Source organism: Protopterus annectens, chromosome 7.part1 (genome assembly GCF_019279795.1).
Source record: "Protopterus annectens isolate FY-2018-M chromosome 7.part1, PAN1.0, whole genome shotgun sequence".
NCBI classification, from domain to species: Eukaryota; Metazoa; Chordata; order Ceratodontiformes; family Protopteridae; genus Protopterus; species Protopterus annectens.
Genome location: NC_056740.1, coordinates 43222877 through 43245690, shown reverse-complemented (window position 1 = coordinate 43245690; position 22814 = coordinate 43222877). Strand labels below are relative to the sequence as shown.

General features: G+C 37.3%; 1 protein-coding gene across 2 annotated transcripts in view; it reads left to right on the top strand.

Annotated features, from left to right (window-relative positions):
- KHDRBS3 (KH RNA binding domain containing, signal transduction associated 3) overlaps positions 1 to 22814 on the top strand; it is a 1441609-nt gene that overhangs the window by 80583 nt on the left and 1338212 nt on the right. The window lies entirely within an intron of this gene.

Sequence of the window (22814 nt, the reverse complement as noted above, 5' to 3'; positions counted from 1 at the left end):
TTGTAAGGAAATCACCAGGGTATCCCCTCACTTTAAATATGTTAAACAACTTGTCAGCTTCATTCTCAAACTCCAGGTCCTGACTCACTATCCTAGCTAATCTCACACATTGTCCTTTAACCAGGGCTTTCTTTTGGTGCATACTCCCAAAATGCAAAAATGAGTTTGAGTATGTGGGTTTACGGTAAAAAGTTGATTCAAAACACCTATTCCTCTTGTTATACGGATGGTAAGATCCAGAACGTTAGCTAAACTACCCTAAATGTCTATGGTAAATTTAAAAAATTCAGTGGTAGAATGCAAGTACTCAAAAAAAAAATTGTCATGAGAAATGTGTAAATCATGACTCATGAAACTATAAGATAACACATCTCTGTTTTGGTTTTCATCAGAATCAAACCTATTTGTATGCTTGTACTTATTTGTTTGAAACTTGGCATGGAGCCCCAAAGATCACTACTAATTCCTGTTCAAGGTTCTGTACCTCAGGATATAATTATGCATGTGATAATGCTTTGCCATTGTCCACACAAATGAGCTTGCCAGCTGTGCACTTCATTGAGAGATTTAGAAAATATAATGCATGAGGATTGTATAACTTCTGTATGTGTTAATGTACTGTTGTGCTCAAGATATATGAATTTCACTATGATGTTGAATGGACCCTTCAGTCTGTGATGTCTGCCCTCTAACACTTACATGGATAAATGCTGTACAATGGTGTGCAACCTTTTCACATATAATTTGCCAGTGATATTGAACAGTGTAGCATCATATTTTTGACCTGTTTCTATTTAGGCAGAATGCTGTTCAAAAATGAGCCCATACAATTGAAAATGACACCACAGATGACTATGTTTGCACACCATACTGAGCTGAACACTCATGAATGCTTGTGTATCCAGTGTTTCACAAGTGTAATGATCATCAAAATGCAATACTATGACACAGTTACATTTCATTCACAGGACAGATAATTTATTTAAGCATCATGTAATCACCTGTGATTATCACATTGCTGTTACCTCTACCTGTCAAGGCACATGGCTTTTCACCCAAAATTGTGATGCACAATAGTTTCTTTGCAACACACTAATGTGGTAATACTTACAAATGTCCATTTTCACACATTGTAAGTCACACTTCTCCTGTGGTGCTTGCAGTTAATACTGTGTGTCTAGATTATGCGAATAGATAGGTAGATGTTTGACTACAGCACTGAGTTTCATGAGCGTGTGTGTCAGTGCGCATATGTGGATGTGTCTGTGTGTATGTATCTGTGTGCTTGTGCATGTGTGCCTGTATATGTGCGCTTGTGTATGTGTGTTTGTGTGTGCGTCTGTGTGTGTTAGTGTGTCTGTGTGTGTTAGTGTGTCTGCGTGCATGTGCTGCATATAACTGCATATGCATGTGCATCTGTGTCTGGATCTGCATGTGTAAGTGCTTGTGTGTGTGTGTGTTTGTGTCTGTACTGCTAGTTAGGATGGCCTTAACCATCCCATTTTTAACACAAACATATTCTTTGCAACACAGTGATGAGGACATCCTTTCAAAAGTGCACTCTGTCATTGGAGAAGTCAGGCTTTGCCTGTGACACATGCAGCTGATACTGTACTCTCTAGATTTTGTAACTAGATAGGTAGGTGGTTTAGATCCAACAGTGTTGAAGGTGTGTGTGTGTGTGTGTGTGTGTGTGTGTGTGTGTGTGTGTGTGTGTGTGTGTATGTTGTGGTGGGTGGCTCTACCATCAGGAACTTATGACTTCATCAGAAGATGTGCTGTGTCCATTTCCACTCAGGAGAAACACAAACTGGGAGGGGACCCCCATCACGTTATCTCACTTTTAAGACAAACATCTTCTCAGCAACACAGTGATGAGGTCATCCCTTCGAAAGTGCACTGTCTCACTGTCAAAGCCAGACTTCTCCCGTGGTGTGTGCAGCTGGTACTTTGCTTCCTTGATTGTGTAACTAGATAGGTAGATGGTTTGAATCTAACATTGCCCAAGTAATTTAAGTTTGAATATGTGTCTGTAATGTCAGTTTGTCTGCATCAGAATATCCACTGTATAGACATACACTTACAAGACCAATTTACACTGTGAGACTACTGCCCCATCAGTCTGTTGTATTCTTAGACAAGAAGCATTCCCTGTAACACAATGATATCATCCTCTCAAGAGTGAGCTTTCTCAGTATTGTAATCCAAATCCTCCTGTTGCACTTCCTCTTGATTCTCTGTTCTCTACATTATATAACTTAATAGGCAGGTGGCTCAAATCTCACATTGCTTAAATAGTATGACTGCTTGTGTGTATGTGTGTGCTGTCATGTGGAATTGTCTGTGTCAGGGGATACATTGTGTACACTTCCACTTAGGAGACATATTTCCACTGGGAGAGGCCTCCCCTATCAGTTTTATTACATCCCTAGGCAAAAATGTATTTTTGCCAAAACACTGGTAAGATAATGCTTTCCAAATGTGCAGTAGGGCTTAATTTTAATCTGACTTTTGTAGTGTTGGCCTTTGCTAGAGTATTCTATAGTTTATGTAACTGGATAGATGATTTGAAACCAACAGTGAGTGATTAATTTGAGTTTGTCTCTCATGATGTGAACAAATAGCTCATGATATATAGGTGTTACCAGGCTACCTCACCACTTCCATTCCCTTTTAGCAGACACATCATCCTAGTAAAACAGTCCTGTTATCCATTCAAATGTCCATTGTCACAGTTGGAACAATATCTGATGCAGTACATGTGATTCAAGCAATGTTCTCTAGATTTTGGTCTTGGATGTCATGTTCAAAACCAACCATTACTCATTAAACTTAGTTGTGTCAGTATTAGTGCCAATGTACATGTAGGTAAAAATGTTGTTCCCACATATGTGATGTGCACCTGTATAGCTGGAGATTTCTCTTTCAATATTTTCTTTCCATTTTAGGAAAGACAACTCCTTTGTGGACCACAGATGATGCATTGTGCCTTTTTTAAAGCTAGGAGTAAGCCTTCTTCTTTGGCATGAGAAAACAATACAATGTTCTGTAGCTTGTTACTTTAGAAAGTCATGAGATCTAGTCTGTGATTATCTATGCCTTCTGCATGATTATGATTGTACTATCACAGCAGTGATGACTGCATTATGTGCCACTTGTATTTGTGTATACATTATATCATGCAAAATTCTGTGACCAGGAGAGAGGTTGCATCACTCTTAGCCAAATTACAGGCACACAAATGTGTTGCAGCAATAAGGTGACATAATGCCTTCAAATACACACTATCTTACTTTTGTGGTAGGACTTCCCCTGTGGTGCATTCAGTCTGTATGTTGTTGTGTAGCTTATGTGCTCACATAGGTAGGTGACTGAACCCTGCACTGAGTGAATACATTCAGTGTGTCAGTATACTGCTATGTATGAATAACATCCATCACTGTTATAATATGGACAGTTACACGGGAAGAAGCATCCCCCATCACCTTTACCTTGATAACCTACTTTGCAACACAATGCTATGATGTCATGACTTCACATAGATTGTGTCTCACAGTTGTAGTAAGACTTAGCCCGTGGCTTGTGTGGTTAATATACATTTCATTAAAGCTTGTGGACTTACTTAGGTGGCTTTTCAATACCAGCAAAGAACAGAATAATGTGACTGTACTGATGTGACACATATGACATTGCATCTAGTTGTTCTATCCATTTTATGTTGGACAAGCACCTTTCATCATATTGGGAATTTCATAGCAGTCAAATAGGTGTTCTGTGATTCATGTGTTAGAGTGCTGCTGTGGCACATGCAGTTAATACTGAGTTGTATAGCATAGCTATACAGATAGACTGGGGTTTCAATCTGGGACTGTATATGTAGAAAATGTGGCTGGGCCACATGGGAATAACTTCTAATGCTATTAGGAAACTTCCACACTTGCAAGCCTTTAGTAACCTTCTAGACTGAAATGCACTCTTACAGAAAACAATTCTGTAACTGAAGTGTTCTATATTTTGATCATAGGTTCATAGGAGGCCCTAAACCCTATATAAGCCTAGCCAAAAATATACCTTGGCTTTCGCCACCCAAGAAAATTATTTTCCTGTGCCCCTTTCAAGCAGAGCCACAGAAGTGATCCCTGGGGTGAATTTCCTATCTCCCATCCAATCATCAAGATTTTTCTTGAAGAGTGCTAATGAGGAGCTCTGTTTGACATAGATAGGTAGTCTGTTCCAGAGTATGGGAAGTCTCTGGGACAGGAATCTATCCCTCCAGCATGTTCTGTTTATTGTGGTGAAAAGGTTTAGGTCCCTAGAGTGTGTAGCTTGGAGGGATTGGGATTTCTTTAAGTGGAGCATATCCAACAGCTCTGGGCTTGACATAGCTTTGTATGTTAGGCAGAGATCGTCTCTGAGTAGGCGATATGCGATGGAGTAAAGTTGGTGTTTTTTGAGACGGTCTGCATAGGGCATCTGTTTGAGGCCAGTAATCCTCTTTGTGTGGTATTTCTCTGGCCTTTCCAGTTGTTGTAGATGTCTTGTGAGGTACATACCAAAAGGAGCGTTGTACTCTTTAATGGGTCTAATGAGTGATGAGTAGAGTGGAACAATGACCTCTTTTTTTCTGGATGAGAAACCTTATGAGGTGAGCCACATAGAAGGATTTCCTGACCACTGTGGCAATGTGATTATCCCAAGGTCTCTTATCACATTTTTGGCATTAAGTAGACTACCAGCTATGTGGTAGTTCATGGGTACAGAGTTGTTACCAAAGGGGATGACAATACACCTTTTGGCATTGAGCTTCAGGCCATGGCTTTCACACCAGGCATCTGTCTCAGTGAGGCCCTTTTGTAGTATGTCCATATCGTTAGGAGTTTCAATTATGGCTCCTAGTTCTTAGTCATCTGCAAACTTTGTTAGCCAAAGACCTTCTGTGTTAGCCTGTACTTCAGAGAAGTAGATACCAAACAGGAGAGGACCCAGGACTGAACACTGTGGTACTCTACTTGTCACTGGTCTGAAGTCGGATTTGGAGTCTGCTACTTTCACAGTGTGGGTTCTGTCCATGAGCCAGTTGGCAACCCATCTTGTGACATAGGGATTTATACCTAGTTTAGTGAGCTTATCTATAATTCCAGAGTGCGGGATGGTGTTGAAAGCCTTTGCGAGATCTAGATAAGCTGTGTGAACCACCTTACCCTCATCTATGGCTTTGGTGACTGCTTTGAAGAAGTCATTCAGGTTTAGGAGACATTATCTGCCTTTTACAAATCCGAACTGGGTAGGGTCTAGAGTTTGGAGATTACCAATGTCTTTGTTTATGAGTTCCATGATGATACATTCCATGGCCTTGCGGACCAGGCTTATCAGGCTAATGGGGCGGTAGTTCCTGGGGTCTGTTGTGGCTCCCCCTTTGTGGAGTGGGATAACCATCGTGGTGCACCATTCAGTGGGCACAAAACCTGAGGTGAGGCTATGACTGAACATGGTACTTGGGTAGGGTGCCAGTTCATTCTGTAGTTCATGTAGAACACAGCCTGGGATACTGTCAGGTCCCATGGATGCTGTGTTCTTGGCTTTAGAGAGTGTGTTTTTTACCTGTGCAGCCGTGATTACAGGAACTTTGCATTCTTCTGGTATAGAGATGGGCCCTCTACGGGGTGAGAGGGTGGTAAAGTTAGCACTGAACCTATCTGCCAGGATGTTGGCAATATCAGTTGGTTCTGTATATTTAGTGCCATTGTGCTGTAACTCAGAGCAGATCTGAGTGTTGCCATTGAGATTCTTGACATAGCTATAGAATGCTTTGTGGTTGCCTTTAGAGTCAATGGCAATTTTGTTTTCGTAACTAGCTTTGGAGGATTTTATGAGGGATCTCAGCTTCTTACTGAGATTGGCTAGGGCATTCCTCCAGTCATGGGATTTTACTCTTTTTTGCAACAGTTTCTTTCTTCTGTTGTAGAGTTTGTTTATGGCAGAGGACCACCAGATCAGTTCCTTTTTTTGGAGGATAGCATCTTTGTTCTATTAGGGATAGCATGATCCATGCACTCGTGTAAGTGCTTATAAAGTGCATTTGTGTAGGATTCAGCAGTTGTAACTCTATTGTCCATCTGCATGGGTGTCATGAAGTTTGCCACTTCTGTCTTAAGTGTGAAGTTGGCTTTGGAGAAGTTTTTACCGTGGTTTCCCTAATTGGGGGTGGGGGCGGGATGTGGATGTCTAGGGTGATTAGCTTGTGGTCGGATCTGACCAATGAGGAATTGACCTCTGGTGTGGAACACCAGTTGCCCATGTTGGTAATGACCAGGTCTAGAATATTACTGCCCCTGGTGGGGGTGTGAATAAGTTGATCCAAGGCGTTGGAATTTATGAATTCCAGAAAATGTTGAGCAAAAGAGTTGGTACAGGAGTAGTTTTCCCACTTAATGGTGGGGTAGTTGAAATCGCCCATTATTAGGGTGTTAGGTTGTACCCTAATACTTTCCAGTGTATCAAGAAATGAGTGGGAATCCTGAGGTATGGTGGGGTTCAGTAGCAAGCTACAATTTGGATTGCGGTCTTGCCCAGAGTTAGTTGCACTTGGATAATTTCAGATGCATTATGCTGTTCAACTAGCCTGGAGGTGTGGATATCCTTAATGAATATGGACATGCCTCCACCTTTAGTGCTTCGTTCTAGGTTAGGTGGCCGAAAGGTGTGGTATGAATTATAGCCTGGTAATGAAGGGGTGCTCTCTGGAGCTTTGAACCAGGTCTCTGTCACTGCACAGATGTCAATGTTCTCCATTTTAAGAAGTGCCTCGAGTGAGTGCATTTTGAGGTTTAGATTTTTAGCATTGAGTAGCATTACCCTCAGATTTTGCTTGCTTGTACCTGTTATGGTGGTGAATTTGTCATTTGAACCTTGCCTAAAAAGGCACTATAGGGGTGGCAAGAGCCTTAGCCAGTATCCAGAATCCCAAGGGCAACAGGTGCAAGTGTGCATCCTGTATTACTCAAAACATTCCCTAATTCAATAGTGGTATGAAGACATTTACTCAAAGAGGCTTCTTTCAATGTATTATTATTGTTGTTTCTGTTGCTATTATTATGAATAATTTCTCCGTAGAGATTGAAAGTGGCACTGTCTTGTGACCATTCAATAGAAGAAGAGGAAAGTGCTGGTACATTTACAGTTGAATCACCCACAATGGGAACTGCATACTGTGATATCTTGTGTATAAGCAACATCAGGTTGCCTAGTCAAGAAAAGCTATTACAGTAAACTCACAGCTAACTGAAACTCAAGCAACCAGAATTCTCAAGCAACCAGAAAAAAAAAAAAAATCAAAGAAATACAGTACAGTATGAATAATTCAGTTTTTCATGTGTTGCACTTTCTGTTTCCCCCTGCAGAAACATAACTTATATTTTTGGAGTTTTAGAGTTTTAAAAAGGAAGATACAGATAAATTCCCCGTCTCCCAAACCAGAGAACAAGTCAAACCAAACAAGTCAAATCGCTAAAATATAAACACTCGCTCCATGCTCACTTAGTCAGTTTGCATCATATTGCACATTTTCTCTCTGATCTCTCACACACAGTCTCTTCATCTTTCAAAACATTCATTCATTCATTCACTCTTTCTCTCTCCAATATCTCACTCTTTCTCTCTCCAATCTCTCACACACACTCAAGCTTTCATACATCTCTCTGATCTCTCACACACTTTCTCTTCTGCTTTCATATCTATTTACTCACTCTTTCTCTCTCCGATGTCTCACATGCACTCTCTTCAGCTTTCATACATTTCTCTGATCTCTCGCACAGTCACTTCTGTTTTCAAACATGCATTCACTCTCTCTGTCTCTCTCTCTCTCTGTTCAAGTCATTCAACTCCAATGCACTCAACATGCCACTGAAAACCATTCCATGTGCCACGCTTTCTAGACAAAATATATGCTTAAAATATTATTTTAGTGAGGCTTTTAATTACTGTATTTCAATATTAAAATCAAATCAATACTGTGTTTATGGTATAGTATAGGATATAGTATTTGTCAGGTCTATTTTTAATAGTAACTCTCAAGCAATCAGAAACTACACTTATCCAGCATCTACCAATCCCCATGAGTGCTGGTCAACTGAGAATTTACTATAGTTCAACCATGCTCCAAAGAAGACATTTCATATTATGATAAACTAGTAACCAATGGATGATCTCCAATGTGTGAACTCAATGAAAAAAAAACACAAAAATAATTCACAGCATTCTTAAAACGCAGAAAATATTAATAATAATAATCAGTGTTGAGTGTTTTCATCCTTTGTACAGCTAGGACTTTATCAAAACAATTTGTCTCAAACACATTATGCTTAAATAGAGAAACATCACATGAACAATTAATCAGCACATTAAATAATGAATATTAAGTGCAAGCATCCAATAAACAGTGAACAATATTTTACAAAAATATCTGTTCTTATGTTAGTAGTAAAAAAGACATTTCGTTCTTCTTTCGGCTTTTCCCGGTTAGGGGTCGCCACAGTAGAACTCCGGTCCGCTAATAATTGGCAGTAGATTTTTTATGGGTGCCGAGATGCCAGCTCGATGCCCAACCTTCAATGAAAGCATGCCCATTCTACGCATGTCTTTCGAACACCACTCAACCACGGGGAGGACATGCAGACTCCACACAGAAGGTGCTCCAGCCGAGAATCGAACAGAAGAACCTTTTGCTTTGAGGCAACAATGCTAATGCTACACTACCGCGGCTGACAGTAGTAAAAAAGACAATAAAAACTTAATTTAATGCACAACGATCTACATTTTAAAATAGGATAGAAAGAAAACTGCTCATTTAGACCAGGTTGTCTTAATGCATTAAGCCTAAATTGCCATTTAATCTCACTACATGTTAAAGTATTTTTTCAACATCCAGCCTTAGCATTGACAATGTTCTCCAGAATGAAAAAAAAAATGTTTATATTTGGTACATACCTCTGAATGCTTATATAATATGCTATTACCATCTTTTTTAAATGTCATAATTATGTTCATAAATATGAACTCTTATGTTGTTAGTCAGTTTTCCCTAAGTAATATGTTCCACAACCACTGCACATAGCAGTATATACTAAATCTAAATTAACACAAAATAGAATTGTCCTTGGGTAGTTAACTACCATCATATAGGTGGAGTCTAAAATAAATCTGCATTGTTTGCAGCTCCCGCATTTGGTCATTTAAAAAGGTTGTCTGTGTTGGAAGTCATTACAACTTTCTAAGATTTAAACCATATTATAATTACCACCATGTACTTATCTGTGGTGCATGTCATAACACATTCAACAATTCCAACTTAAAAATTATTTTATAATTTCTTTCAAACATCTCTGATATATTTAGAATCAATAGTATACAGTGTAATAAATGCTCTGAAAGTCTTTACAATTTTTTCCAGCATAATGATGTTGACTTCCTCAGATAGTATAGGCTAATAACATGCCATCCTTTTGGACAATACTTCATATGCTCTGTTAAGCAATTCTTCCAGGTAATCTTTTTACAACAACATATCTGTAAGACTTTTAGCTTCCTTTACAAAATCAAAATTATCAGAAATAAGATGTAACAACCCAATTAGTTGTCCTTTAATAAGACATGACTTCTGATAGTAAGGATGACTACTCTGAAAGTGTGAGTAATTGTTTGAAGATGTTTGCTTACAGTACAGACAAAAAGGGAAGCATTGTATGGAAATATCTTTCACTACAGTAACATCTAAAAAATGAATTTTCTTTATAAACAAATTAATTGTAAACTTTAGAAAATCAACCATAGCATTTAAATATGCAAACAAACAATTCTAAACTTGAAGGTTGCCCTTCTGTATCAAAAATTCATCTGGAAAACATAAGTAGCACTTATTGTTGTCCAAATATGTGGAGTTAAAAAACAAATAATTGCTTCTAACACAGTAACACCGAGTTGAGATATGTAGGAATAGATGGGGCCCTTATACCTACTCCCACTTCCTGTTGAAAACACTCACATCAAAGAACATATAATTATTCATTCAAGTGATTTCCAAAGACTGTTCAATAAGATACACCTCTGTGTTGTTCAAAAATTCATAAACAGCCCAAAGTTCATAAACCATTTCATACCGGTAGTGTGTGGAATTAACATGTATACATTTTTTTTATATTAGCAGAAATTAAAATGAGATAACTGGAAAAAGGATAACTTGACAAGCTTTTCATAATGTGTTATGAATCTTTTAAATTGTGCAAGTAAAATGTAAAAATTTGTTTAAGTTTGTGGTTAACATAAACATCTAATGGTCCTGTGATAGACCCCAATGCTGAAACTATAACTTGTAAAATGGGGTTATCAATCCTTTCTGGAATGTTTGGTATGCCAAGAATTGCTGGGATAATAGCATGTTCCACTAACAAAATGTTGTATAGTGCAGAATCACTAACTTCCTGTATTAAAGCATCATTTACCACTATGCTAATTTTGTCATATGCTAAATGTATTTTGTTGATAGTAAATCTTATACTACAGTAGCTGTCACTTGACATTAGCTTCATTTTTTGATACATAGTGTATATAGTACAGTATGACTACACCTGCACTTTTGTCTGGCTATATAAATCTTATGAGTTTATTAGCTAAATCATGTAATATTTTCCATTCATTCATAGTCAAATTATCCGGTCTACCTTTGATGTTAGGTTTAGACTTATAAATATTTCTAATATCATGTTTACAAATATAACAAAACTAAACAAAGCAAAAGAACTGATCTGGTTTATAAGATGAAAAAAATCTAGAGAAAACCTCTAAACCCATACCAGGAGGAAAATAACAAAAATAGAGCCTGAGTTTCCACCTGGGCATGGGACAAAAAATGGTCATTATGCTTTTCTGGGTCCACAGTATTAAGTAGATACATAATTGGTTCAGAAGTGTTTGCCAGAGAAAGCAGGTCTGTAAAAGTATTGTTGGATTGATCTGCTGGAAAGGATGTCATGGGCTCTGTTGTGGGAAAGTCCCGGTTAGGATTATTGAAACTGGAGCGAAGCCAAGGTTTTTGATGTTGCGCATTGTTCAGTTGATCACTTTTAAGTGGGTATGCTTGCTGGGTTCAGTATTGCAGTAGATCTCTTTGCATTATTATTTTTTAAGTGAATAATGGTAGCTACATGCCTTTTAATTCTTGGAGTAATTCTGAAGAGGATGTGCGGGTGTTGCTGAAGGTTAGGTTGTTGAACGATGGTGTTATGTAAACTTGTAATTTCTCTCTTAAGGTTTTCAGGCTTCAAACATTGTTATTAATTAAAACCTGTCAGACTTGAAAACCTGCTTCATTGAAACTGCTCACAAGATCCTTGTACAATGCAGATTCCCTTGTCATCCTGTTGGGAAATTTAAAGATTCTCAAACCTTGTGGGATTATTTTATTATGTAAACAGCTGGAGAGATAGAAGTTATCATATTCAGTATTTTTAAAACTCACGAGTAGCCTTTCCATTTTAAACATTATTGATTTGCAGTTGTCCAATAAACCATCACTACCTTGCATATGGTGTTCTGGGAAAAGCATTTGGTGCTGATTCACTTTTTGCAGAAAAGGGTTGGTATTAGTATCCGAGTTCAGGAAATCTAAAAGTCTGTTGCAGTTTGTACAGACTGGTTGAGCATGCGAGTGATCATGTCCAGTTTGTGACAGGTATCCATTCCCAGTGATGAAAGTATTAATAATGTTCTGTGCTTTAGCCGTGGCTTCGGAGAATGCTTGAATGGAGCAAGCAAGTTCCAGTGGAATAGTGTGGGTTGTTAAGTTGAATAACAGTTGTCTACTGGAGCCAAGCTCTGCATCTATCTGTTCCTTCTGCCATGGTAAAAATGTGGACACACAATAAACTAAACAAAGCAAAAGAACTGGTCCGGTATAGAAGATGAAAAACTTAAATACAGAAAAAACTTCTAAAACCATGCAAGAAGGAAATATGTTCAAATTCTTGATCTGCACGGTGAAAGTTATGAATAAAACAACTTTTCCTTCCTAAAATACCCTTATTCTGAGATTCATGAGTATATAGCTTAAGATCAATAAAGATTCTAGCAACATCGGCCATTTAAGAGGGTAAAAATGAAAAACTGTTTTTAAAAAGACTGAGATGATTCTTGTTAAATACAAGATGTCTGTAGTTATGAATATGAAATCTGCCATCTGATGGTAGTTTAACAATGCCTTCATTAGTTGAATGTACATCACCAGTCAACTCATTAAACTAATGATGTTCAAACATTAGTTATTCCAATGATTCTTCTGCACAAAGTGTTGCTGCATAGAGTTTGTTGAATGTTACAAATGAAACTGGCAGTGTTTCCAATAATTTCCATTGTTTAAGTATTGGTTCACTTTCTTGACTAACTGTGTTGACCTTGAATTCGAGAAAAGAAAAAAGGTTGTTGGATAGGTAAAAATAGTTGAGGCAGAGGAAGAAGAGAGTAAAACAGGAATGGAAGCAAAGTTTTCTGTAAGGTGATTGAAAATGCTGCATGTGGGAAGATGTGAATAAATAACCTCAACTAGATGTCTGCTAATGCTGTCTATTTTAAAGTCAAGGTAAGAGCAGAAACCTGTACTGAACAGATTTGATTGACATCACAAAACTTAGCACACCGTGTCTTGGTTTGGTCTGCTTTATGTAACTGTGGACAGTTAAATTTAGCACGCCATGTCTTGGTTTGGTCTGCTTTATGTAACTGTGGACAGTTCACATATTTACTGTCTAAGGCTTTCTTTTGTGATTCATTATTATACTAAGTGATATGGGAATTGATTTTGTATAGATCTTATGTAAACTGTAAAGTGTGTCTGCTTTTACCGAATAATCTACAGAGCTAAAAAAATGTGCTCATTTTATAAGTGATATTTAGAACCCATGTTTGTATTACAGCTTGAAACTGGAAATAATGGTAGTATCTTGCAAAATCAAAGGGAGACTTCTATATGAGATTTAAATAATAGTAATCACATTTCTAACGCATCGTGTACTACTCATTAGATCAGCATGTATGAAAATGCCAAGAATGGTGAAAGCTGAGTGAAAAAAAGGGAAATAATAATAATAATAATAATAATAATAGTAGTAAAAATAATAATAGTAGTAAAATAATAATAGTAGTATAGTAGTATAATAATAATAATAATAATAATAATAATGTAATTTTGGAGTTAATCATAGTTGTTAGAAAGAAAGGATATATGTATATTGTATAAAAATAACAGTGAAAATGTTACTATAGTTTATTCATTTTCTATTAATGGATGTGTACCTATGTCATTTTTTAAAATGTGACTTAATAAAGATATTTAAAAAAGAGGCTTGTGTTTGTAATATAGAGCTAATTTAGAAAACATATATCATACAAGATATACATATTTACAAGGAAAATAATATTACTAGGTAAAAAACGTTTAGGAGAAGCTGTTTACCATGAAGGATAAAATTAAGTCACATCACATGAAAAGGGTTTCTACCTTAAAACTAGCATCAGTAAAACTATCTACACTATTACTCATAGCTCAGTGCCTTTCTTTCTCCAAGAATTCTACTGTCCATTGCCAGAAAGCAAGCACTTCTGATTTCTCTTTCCCACACATGGTTCAACAGTACCATGCTACGTATAGGGAATTTTTAGTACTCCTTAAGTCTTGAATAGGTGTGTTTGAGGGAACTATCTCCTGGAGACATTAGCTTTAGGAAAACATAATGAAACCATGAATCTGTAACCAGTGTTGTAAATCAACATTACATGACCTAAGGGAGCAAGCAGTAAATCTTGCATGGACCTTTCATGGTAGAAGAAGGCCTGCATTAAGAAGTTTAAAAGTAAATGAATTTAACCAATAGGTGACTCTGTCTGTAACTGATAACTATTTCACACTTTCTGCAGTATTGACAGTGTTATTCTGTTAGTGCTCCAGTGGCATAGAGGGATAAACCCCTAACTATGGCCCTGTCAACCCTGGTTAGATTAGCAGTTCAGGCGACTGACACAGCAGCAGGGAGTGATAGGCATGCCCTTCCCAGATAGGATGCCATTCATTCACTCTCCCATGGGGGGAGGGTGGTACGGTCCAAAGAGGGGAGTTGACCCTGATTGAATCAAAAAGTGTTGGTGTGGAGCAGGGAGCATAGTGCATCGAAGATAATGTCTCAAGACAGAAGCAGAGATAGCTGAACCCCCTAGGATGCTCTTCAGATCCATGACAAGCCCCTGTGATATGAGAGAAAGTCCCGGGGGGGGGGGGTAGGAGACAACTGGTAGAATAAGAGTGTATGAGATGTGCTGGGGGCGGGGCCAGTGAAAATGATAGAGGTTTATTGTTAAGAACTGTCATTGTCATTATTCCAGCACTAGCATAACTATATTTATGGAAGTAGTCTTTCTATACTGCATTGCCAGTATGTTGCCTTCTGTCAAGAATCCATGACCCATCAATAAAAATATTGAATAGAACAGGTTATAGAAGAAATGAATGGATTAAAAAATATGAGTGAATCAGAAAAGCTGTAAATCTGAACTGCAGGTATGAAATCCCTTTTAATTATTACTGAAGGTAAGATTTCATATCAACAGGGAGAGGGAAGCTGAGCCATTAGAGGACAATAGTAGGAACAAAAAATAGATGTACACTTAATAGCATAAGCAACACACCAGAAAATGTGTGACATTGTCCTTTCAGAGCTCAGCCTCTCTCTTTTTCACTCTCTGTTGGCATGAAAGCACTTAAGGGCTTGGCACCCAAACCTTGTCTGCAGCTGAGGTGGCTGTTTCCATAAAGGGAAGGTGCCCTGAAGCTTTGGATGCTAGCTGGCTGTTATATCCTATGCAGGATGTAACCCATATAGCTAAGGCTGCTACAGCAGTGATCATTCAGACATCTACTGTTATGAAAGTTTGCTAACACAATTGTAGTTTCTTTACAGACACCTAATGGGATCATAGCAGAATTATTAACAAATGGTGTGCCAGTGCCTCATGCTTTATGAATGTTAAAGTTCCAAGTCTAAAAATATTTGCATATTTTTCCACTTGAGCTTTAGATTAAATACAAAATGAGTCCATCCCCATGCTTGAAAGATGATAAATAAACAGAGTCATTAACGTCTGCTCATATTTTGCCCTTTGGAATGGCACATAAAAACTAAGGAATCTGATGTCATTTTCATTCATTCCTCAAAGAATGGGATTGGATCGGATCTGATCCTCATTTCCAACTCAGCCACTTTACCTAGATTTTAGTATCTGAATCTTGAGCTACTCCCTTGCCCATAATGACCCTGAACAATAAATTACCCCAGATCTCATTTGCCATTCTTCTGGTTTGGACGAGATTGTGATTTCTCGAGCTCATAATAGGTTTAGTGAGTGAATATATTTATATTTCTTCTCTTTAACCTTTATTTCCTTATAATTGTTAATTATATCTCCCTTACCTCTTTTCTATGCTTTCTTATTACCAAGAAATATATATTTTTGGTAATCTTAGTTACTGTTGTCTGTAACCCTTCTACTTCTCTTACCTCGCTGTGAGATATTTTCTGTCATACCATTGCTGGTTTTAAAACTTCCCTTTTTCTTCCAACTATATAATTTATCTATATAACTGAATACCTAAAAAAAAAAAGTTTCTTTCCTTTTCCTTTGCTTGTAGGCACCATCGTTTGCAGCTTTACAATATGGCTGATAAGCCTACTGGGTTCAAAAAGTGCACTTCCTGTGGGTATAAGACCCCTAACTGATGCCCACAGGGAGTGTGTTTATTGTCTGGGCCCAGCACACTTCAATACCTCCTGCTCCATTTGTGTGGCCTTTAATGCCAGGGCCATTAGTGACAAGAGAAACAATCTTATCTTAAAAGGTTTCCTTCCAGCTTCTGGTCCTTCCACTGGTACTTCATTATCTTACAAATCAAAGGATCCCAGGGAACACTGAAAATGCTGCCCTGCATGGTCTCTGGATGTACCTACCTTTCAAGGGTCTTTCTACCTGTTTTGCATAACTACAGACTGACAAAGGTATGCCTTGAACTCACAGAGAGGCTCCCAGTGGCAAGTGGGTATGCACTACAGTACAGTTCTGAGCCCACTACTGCTAATACTGGTGATGGAATACATCTGCAAACAGTTCAGAAGGGAAAGATCAACAAAGCTGCTATATGCAAACCATGCAGTATTACAAGCAGATTTTGAGCAAGAACTTCAGCAAATGATGGGGAATGGGATGCATAACTTAAGGGGCATGGGTTAAAACTGAGTACAGACAAGATAGTTGTCATGGCAGCAAACGGGGAAAGCAGAAGAGCTAAAGATTCAGCTAGAAGGAATAATAGTGAAGTAGGTTAGCAGCTGCATGTATCTTTGAGAAGTGGTCTGCAACCAGCTGGTACAGACTGTCAGGGGTAGTGTGTGAGAGAAGAATGCCATATTTATCTCATGCAAAAGACACTACCAAATGTCCCCAAGTGACCTTTACTAACTGATTTATTCTTGTTTGTCTGGCTGATTTACTACCCAGTTCACTGAGTCTAGCTTATGAACAGTGGTGATTTACTTCCCAGTTCACTGAATCTAGCTTACGACCAATGGTGATCACTTACCATTTCTTACCCTTTCTTTACATGTGTGCCCAGAGCAACTGACAACAGCACTGTTTATCATAGCCATAAAAACAGTGATTAAAATGTGCCTCATGGAGCTCTTGTACCATATAGAGTTATTAGTCTCTTTCCAATGAACACAGTCTGGTGTCTATCTCTCCTATTCATATCATCCAAGCATAATTCTGAACTTCTTAGTACAAGAAATCTGGACGAAGCCTAAAATAATGGGGGATAAAGGTCCAGGAATAGGGAGAGATTTTAATGATTGCTCTTATAAGCTTAGAAAATTGCTAGAGTAACATGATTTGTGCTAACATGCATTTTCTGAAGGTTACAAAGTCTGTAACTGAAATGTATGCCAATGTTTAGTGACTTCAATCCTCAGTCATTTGCCAGAAAATCATAAATTTTATGGGGAGCATTCTAAAAAGATGAAGCAGAAATCTGGACCTTCTGCAAAAGGTAACAGCATCACTTTCTAAATTAGAGCTAAGTCCATTATTAAGAATGCAGAGACATTAGGCAGCACCTTCCCAAGAACCTGTCCTATATTTTGTAAGAGTGATGAATATTTGTGCAGTTGTTTGTTCCATGAAATAAAAAAAACTCAAATAATTGTGTTTGTATTGCAGGATACAAAGCTAATCACCCATCCAAAACAGCTTGTTGCCCTTAGCTAGGGAGTTGGGAGTACTCCATCTGCTTGGAGTCTTTCCTAAAGAACAACTACAGAGTAGAAGTAAGAGAAAGAAAGAGAGAGAGAGAGAGATAAAACATCAATCTCAATTAAGAAGTCTGGTGGCAAAGATTATGCTGTGTGAGAATTGAGTCTGAATATATCCAGCTATCACTTTTCCACCTCTTGCACTGGCTCAGGTTCTCTTCTCATTCGTTAAATTTCTCCAAGTCTTTTGGGATTCTAATGCCATATTGGGAATGTACCCCATTTCGATGTCAAGGTATGAGTACAGAACATGAAATTATTACAGTTTCAGTCTTTAATGTTAGCCAAAAGTGCTCTTCCCAGAACCCACAATGTGCACAGAATTGACTCCTTCTGTAATTCATATGGAGTCACATGTATTGGTAACATATCTAAGTAGAACTGTGAATTTTTTTAATTAGATTTGTTGTTCCTACTGCTGTTGAAACTCTCTGAGTATCTTTTTTCTACATTGCTCTTCTTTCTGCCTGGAAATCCTGGCATTTTATGATGTTGTGTCTCTCTGTATGCAAGAAACTGTTATTGGAGAGTGTAGCAATTTCAATGATCGATGTTGCTTTTGTATTTTTTCAGACTACTATTTCTGGTTTTATCACATTATTTTTGAACTGCATGTAATGGGTTATCCCATGTGATATAAACTTCATCGTTCTCTACAAAGCTTTGTGGTTTATGTTTCCTATACTTCTCAACTACTTCAGTATTGTACTGTTTGCATAGTACCCAGTGCAATAGTCTTGGCACATTACTGTGCCTTTTAGTATACAGGCCCTCTTCTATGAACCAGCGATAAGATGTGTGACTGCTTCCAGTTTTTTATTTTTTTTATTTTTTTACAGAAACTGCATTTGTTTGTTTCTCTCACATCATCAATGGACATTGAAAACCAATGTTTATGTAGACCACATTCCTGGTTGCTATTACAAACGTTTAAATTTCAGCCTCAATTAACCTCTCCTTAACCTTTCCTGCATCAAATCCTGATCAACATGAAGTTCCTCCAGGAGATCTCTGTATTTGCCACAATATTTATGTCTTTTTCACATTTCTCATCTGATTCTTCTCCTTATATTTTTTCTTTTGTTTTTTGACACTTAACATTGAAATGCATCTGATACACTAAGCAGAGGAGTCATCTTAGATGTTTTCTCCTCATGTTTTAAAACTTTCGCTATGTTTTGATCTGGTGAGGTCAGCAGATATGTATGCACACCCACAACTGCAAATCTATACATGTATTTAAGGTTGGGGGGGTTATATCTCCTTCAGAACAAATAATATATAATCTTGGTATACATTAATTTTTATATGTCATTTGATAAACATGTAGTATTTTTCTTGTTTCCCAGTACAATGGATCCAATACCCTTTAGGAATAGTCTTCAACCCAGAACTGCAAGTTAGAACAGGAAGAACAAATTGGTTTATAGCATGGCCTTTATTCCTAAATGTCAAGGCAGTTTTTCTGTTTTAGTTTATTATTCCTAAATGTCAAGGCAGTTTTTCTGTTTTAGTTTAAATCTTCTGAAGTATTCTTTACTGAGTTTTATTTGCATTTGTTCACATTTTATTTCCGATCCTTCATCAGTTCCCAGATATTGACATACTCTCGCCTACTCAAATTTCTTTATATGACATTCCCGTCCCAGATTGATATTTTCTTGATGCTGCAGCTTTCCTGCCTTAAATGTAGCTTTTGCACATTTATCAAGATCTTATATCATCTGGAAAAGTTTCAACCTCTTGCATCTGATTAACTATAGAGTTATAAGTCATCCACAAAAAGTAGATGAGAAGTCTTTAAGCAAGGTTGTTTTCTGGGAGCCAGATTGTAATCTGAGCTGATCTCTTAAGTAAATAGCATAATGGGTTAAGGCCAAGATAAAACAGCAGTGACAACAGAGAATCATCCTGCAATATCCCTCTTTGAATTTTTATCCCTTGGATAATAATTTGTCGTTTGTCATGGCTTAACTGCAGAGTATTTTGCCACCGTTTGTCGTCAATGTAATGTAATTGATCAATGTAGAGTGTATCTTATACATCTTAAAGCATTTATCCATGAATGAGGGATGCTGTCAAATGCTTTTTTGTAATGTATCCATGACATGCTTAGATTCTTCCCCTTTTTACAGTTCTCCATTATGACTGTATTTAACAACAAATGATCCACATGCCTTTCTTTTTTTCTTTTTTTACCCTTTTGTTCTAATGCTATTATGGAGTCTTTAAATGACTATAATCTCTCTTTGCATCATTTCCATCATATAGTTTGTATTTCATTGGAAGATAAATTATTGGTCTATAGTCTTTAGGATAGCTTGAAGGTACGCTGTTAAGGAAGAATATCATTTTTGCCTGTTGTTTACTAGGTTTGTTGTCCATTGGTGATGCGCATATAAGCAATTCTTACTTAGGGCTAAATCTTTGTATAAAGATGTTAATACTTAGCCAAAAGTTACAGCATATGGGCACGGAGTATTCCTTCTGGGAGCATTTCTTAATTTTGTTTCAATTTCTATGACAGTTACTTCAGCCCATTTCATATCCTTTACATTTGAACTCCTTGCTGTTTCTTTTAATTTATCTATTCATTCAGCATATTTGTTATATTCCACAGGGTCTTCATAAATATTTAATCCAAAATGTGTCTATTTTTTCTTTTTGGTGGTGTTTCTATTCCACCTGCGTTGTTTCCATTTCCGTATAAAACTTTTTTTGATCATCAATGAACTACCTGTGTTGTACTTTTCCTTTATTCTTACCTGCATATCATCTTAGATTTTCTGTCTGAATTTAATTTTTGTAGTGTCTATTATTTGCAATAGTGTATGATAGATTCAGGTCTGTTTTGATACTGTTCATTGCTTTACCATGTCCATCTTTCTAAGTACTTTTGATGATCTGTTCCATCCTCTATAGTCTTCCAATATCATCAGCAAGGAAACATCTTATCTATCCATAAAGCCAGTTTCCATTGCACAATCTAAACTGTGTGACTATATATGAATTGTGAATATCCCAAGATGGAAATGTATACCTTGCAGGTTATAAGCCCCAATGTAGATATTATGCAGTCTGTTTGGGCTGACCCTGTCCAAGTTTTTAGCTAACCTGGATGTTAACAATCTTTTGCTTATCACTGCCTCCACACCTGTTTCCAGGTGTATGGCTCTCTGCTGTCTTATTTTGGACAGTGCCCTGTAAGGTTTAACCCAGCGACAGGTATAGATTTCAATGCTGTTTTCTCGTCTGGGCAGGGCATGCTTAGTTTCAACCTAGCTCCTGATATGGATCCTTGCAATCCGAGGCTGGGCAGGAGTCTCTTCATTTTTAATGTGAGCCTTCATAGTGGCCTTCCTTGTATGTCAGTTTCTATACATCCTTGTGCTCAACTCATTAAGGCAGACACTCTGAGTACAAGGCTGAAGACTACCAGACAACCAGACCAGCAGACATCTTTGCTGATTATGTTATAAAAGCTCCCTCACATGATAATCTTAATAGCTGACAGTTCTTTGCTTCTGAATATCCATTCCTAGCAGTTAAAGTATTTTTTCTCCTCAGTTACTCTAAAGGATGTGGCATTCAGAACCATCCTGCAACAAAGCAACACTCTTCATCATGTCTGACATATTACATTCTTGCTACTCAGCCTTTGGGGTGCTTCAAACACACACACACATACACACACTGAGTAAACAGTCTTATATTTAAGTGGACATGATTCCTTAAATAATTACAATACTGTTTGCAGCCTTACATTTACAAAAACCAATCATACCCCATAACACATATCTCCTCACTAAATGAAGAAATGCCATTTGAGCAGCTATGGATGAGATTATGGCTATTAAATGATAACAGATACTGCTTGCAAGCCCCAACTAGCACCTCTTCTAATGTTCTTTTCATCCCCCCTAACAGCTCGCTGCCATGGTGGCTGCCTTTTCCTAATCTTAACCACAGCTTTGATGATTGCTGCAGTTTAATACAAAACGGGCAATGTTATACATCTTGCTAAAAGTAAGAAATGTTGACAAAATATTCATACCAGTGTTGTGAACTGAGGCAAGACTGTTGACCAAAATGATCTGGGGGTCACAATATATAAACTTTGCATATAATTTTGTCATTGAGGCATTTTCATACTGTGGCAGTAAATATCAGGGATTACAAAAATTATTAACATGGATGTAACAGGGGTCAGATAAACCCACTACAATGTGATTACTGAAAGAGTGGCTGTCATCTGACAAAAGGGAATATATTAATTTATGTAAACACATGCAGACCCTTGTTGCTTGGAAAATGTATTCTGCAGTCTTCTGTCTTATATCCACTTCTTTAAATGTTAGTTTTTGAATGTGTTTAATTCCTGTGATGGAGCTTTTGCAAAGCATGTCAAAACACATAAAGTACTACTTCCTCTAAAGTAGGAGACTTATTTTTTTCCCTACACTGGAAGATAGCAGTAACATAGTTAAAACACCTATAAAAGTGGCAAAGCAACTATTATTAAGTATGTGGCATAGTAAAACTCTTAAATATGTTAGCAACATAGGGGCAGTGTCTAAGACTGTCATTTTGGCTTGACATCATGATTTATATGTGGGGCCATAGATCTAATGGTATTGCCCTTTAAGCAGTGTTGCAGAAGTTAGCTTTGAATTGCCTTCAGCGTTGTGAGGTGTACTTACATTTTCAGAATTCAATAAGTTACAATTAAGGTTCTTAAGGTTCACTACATTTGTCGGCATTTCCTTAACAAAGTAAAAATATATTCCATGACTTACTAATTGTGCTGATTTCTTCCGCCCAGATTTTGTAGCCATAAAAAACAGAGGTATACCCCTGACCCCCTATATTCATACAAAATAACTTTTACAACTTGTATTTTAAGTTGGACTTGCAAACTCATGAAAAAATGAATGTTTTTCCTCTTATTCTTCCTTTTTATTTACTTATATAATCAGATGTAAAATTATACAGAGTTTAATCATATTTTCAATAATAAAGCTCATAATATTGGGAATCCAGCGTACTAGGTTACAGATGTTGTTTACTTAACATTACATATACACATTTTCACTTAGCAGCAGGCTGCAGTATTTTAGGGACTTTAATTTTGTAAGGAAAGGCCGGGCCCATAATATGCTTTTTATTTTTTCAGCAAATACTGCTTTTTGGCAGAACATTAAAACATGATACTCTGACTGAATGTACCTCTGCTGATTTCACAGCAGATTTTAAATCTATTTTTTTTTCTTTGATGAAACCTAATGTGTTGCAGAAAGCAAAAAAAAAAAAAATCTTGTTTTACTATATCCATATCATAAGACATACTGCACTGACTAATCTCAGGCACGTAACTTAATTTTTTTTAAAAACTGCATTGCATTGCAAGGACAATAC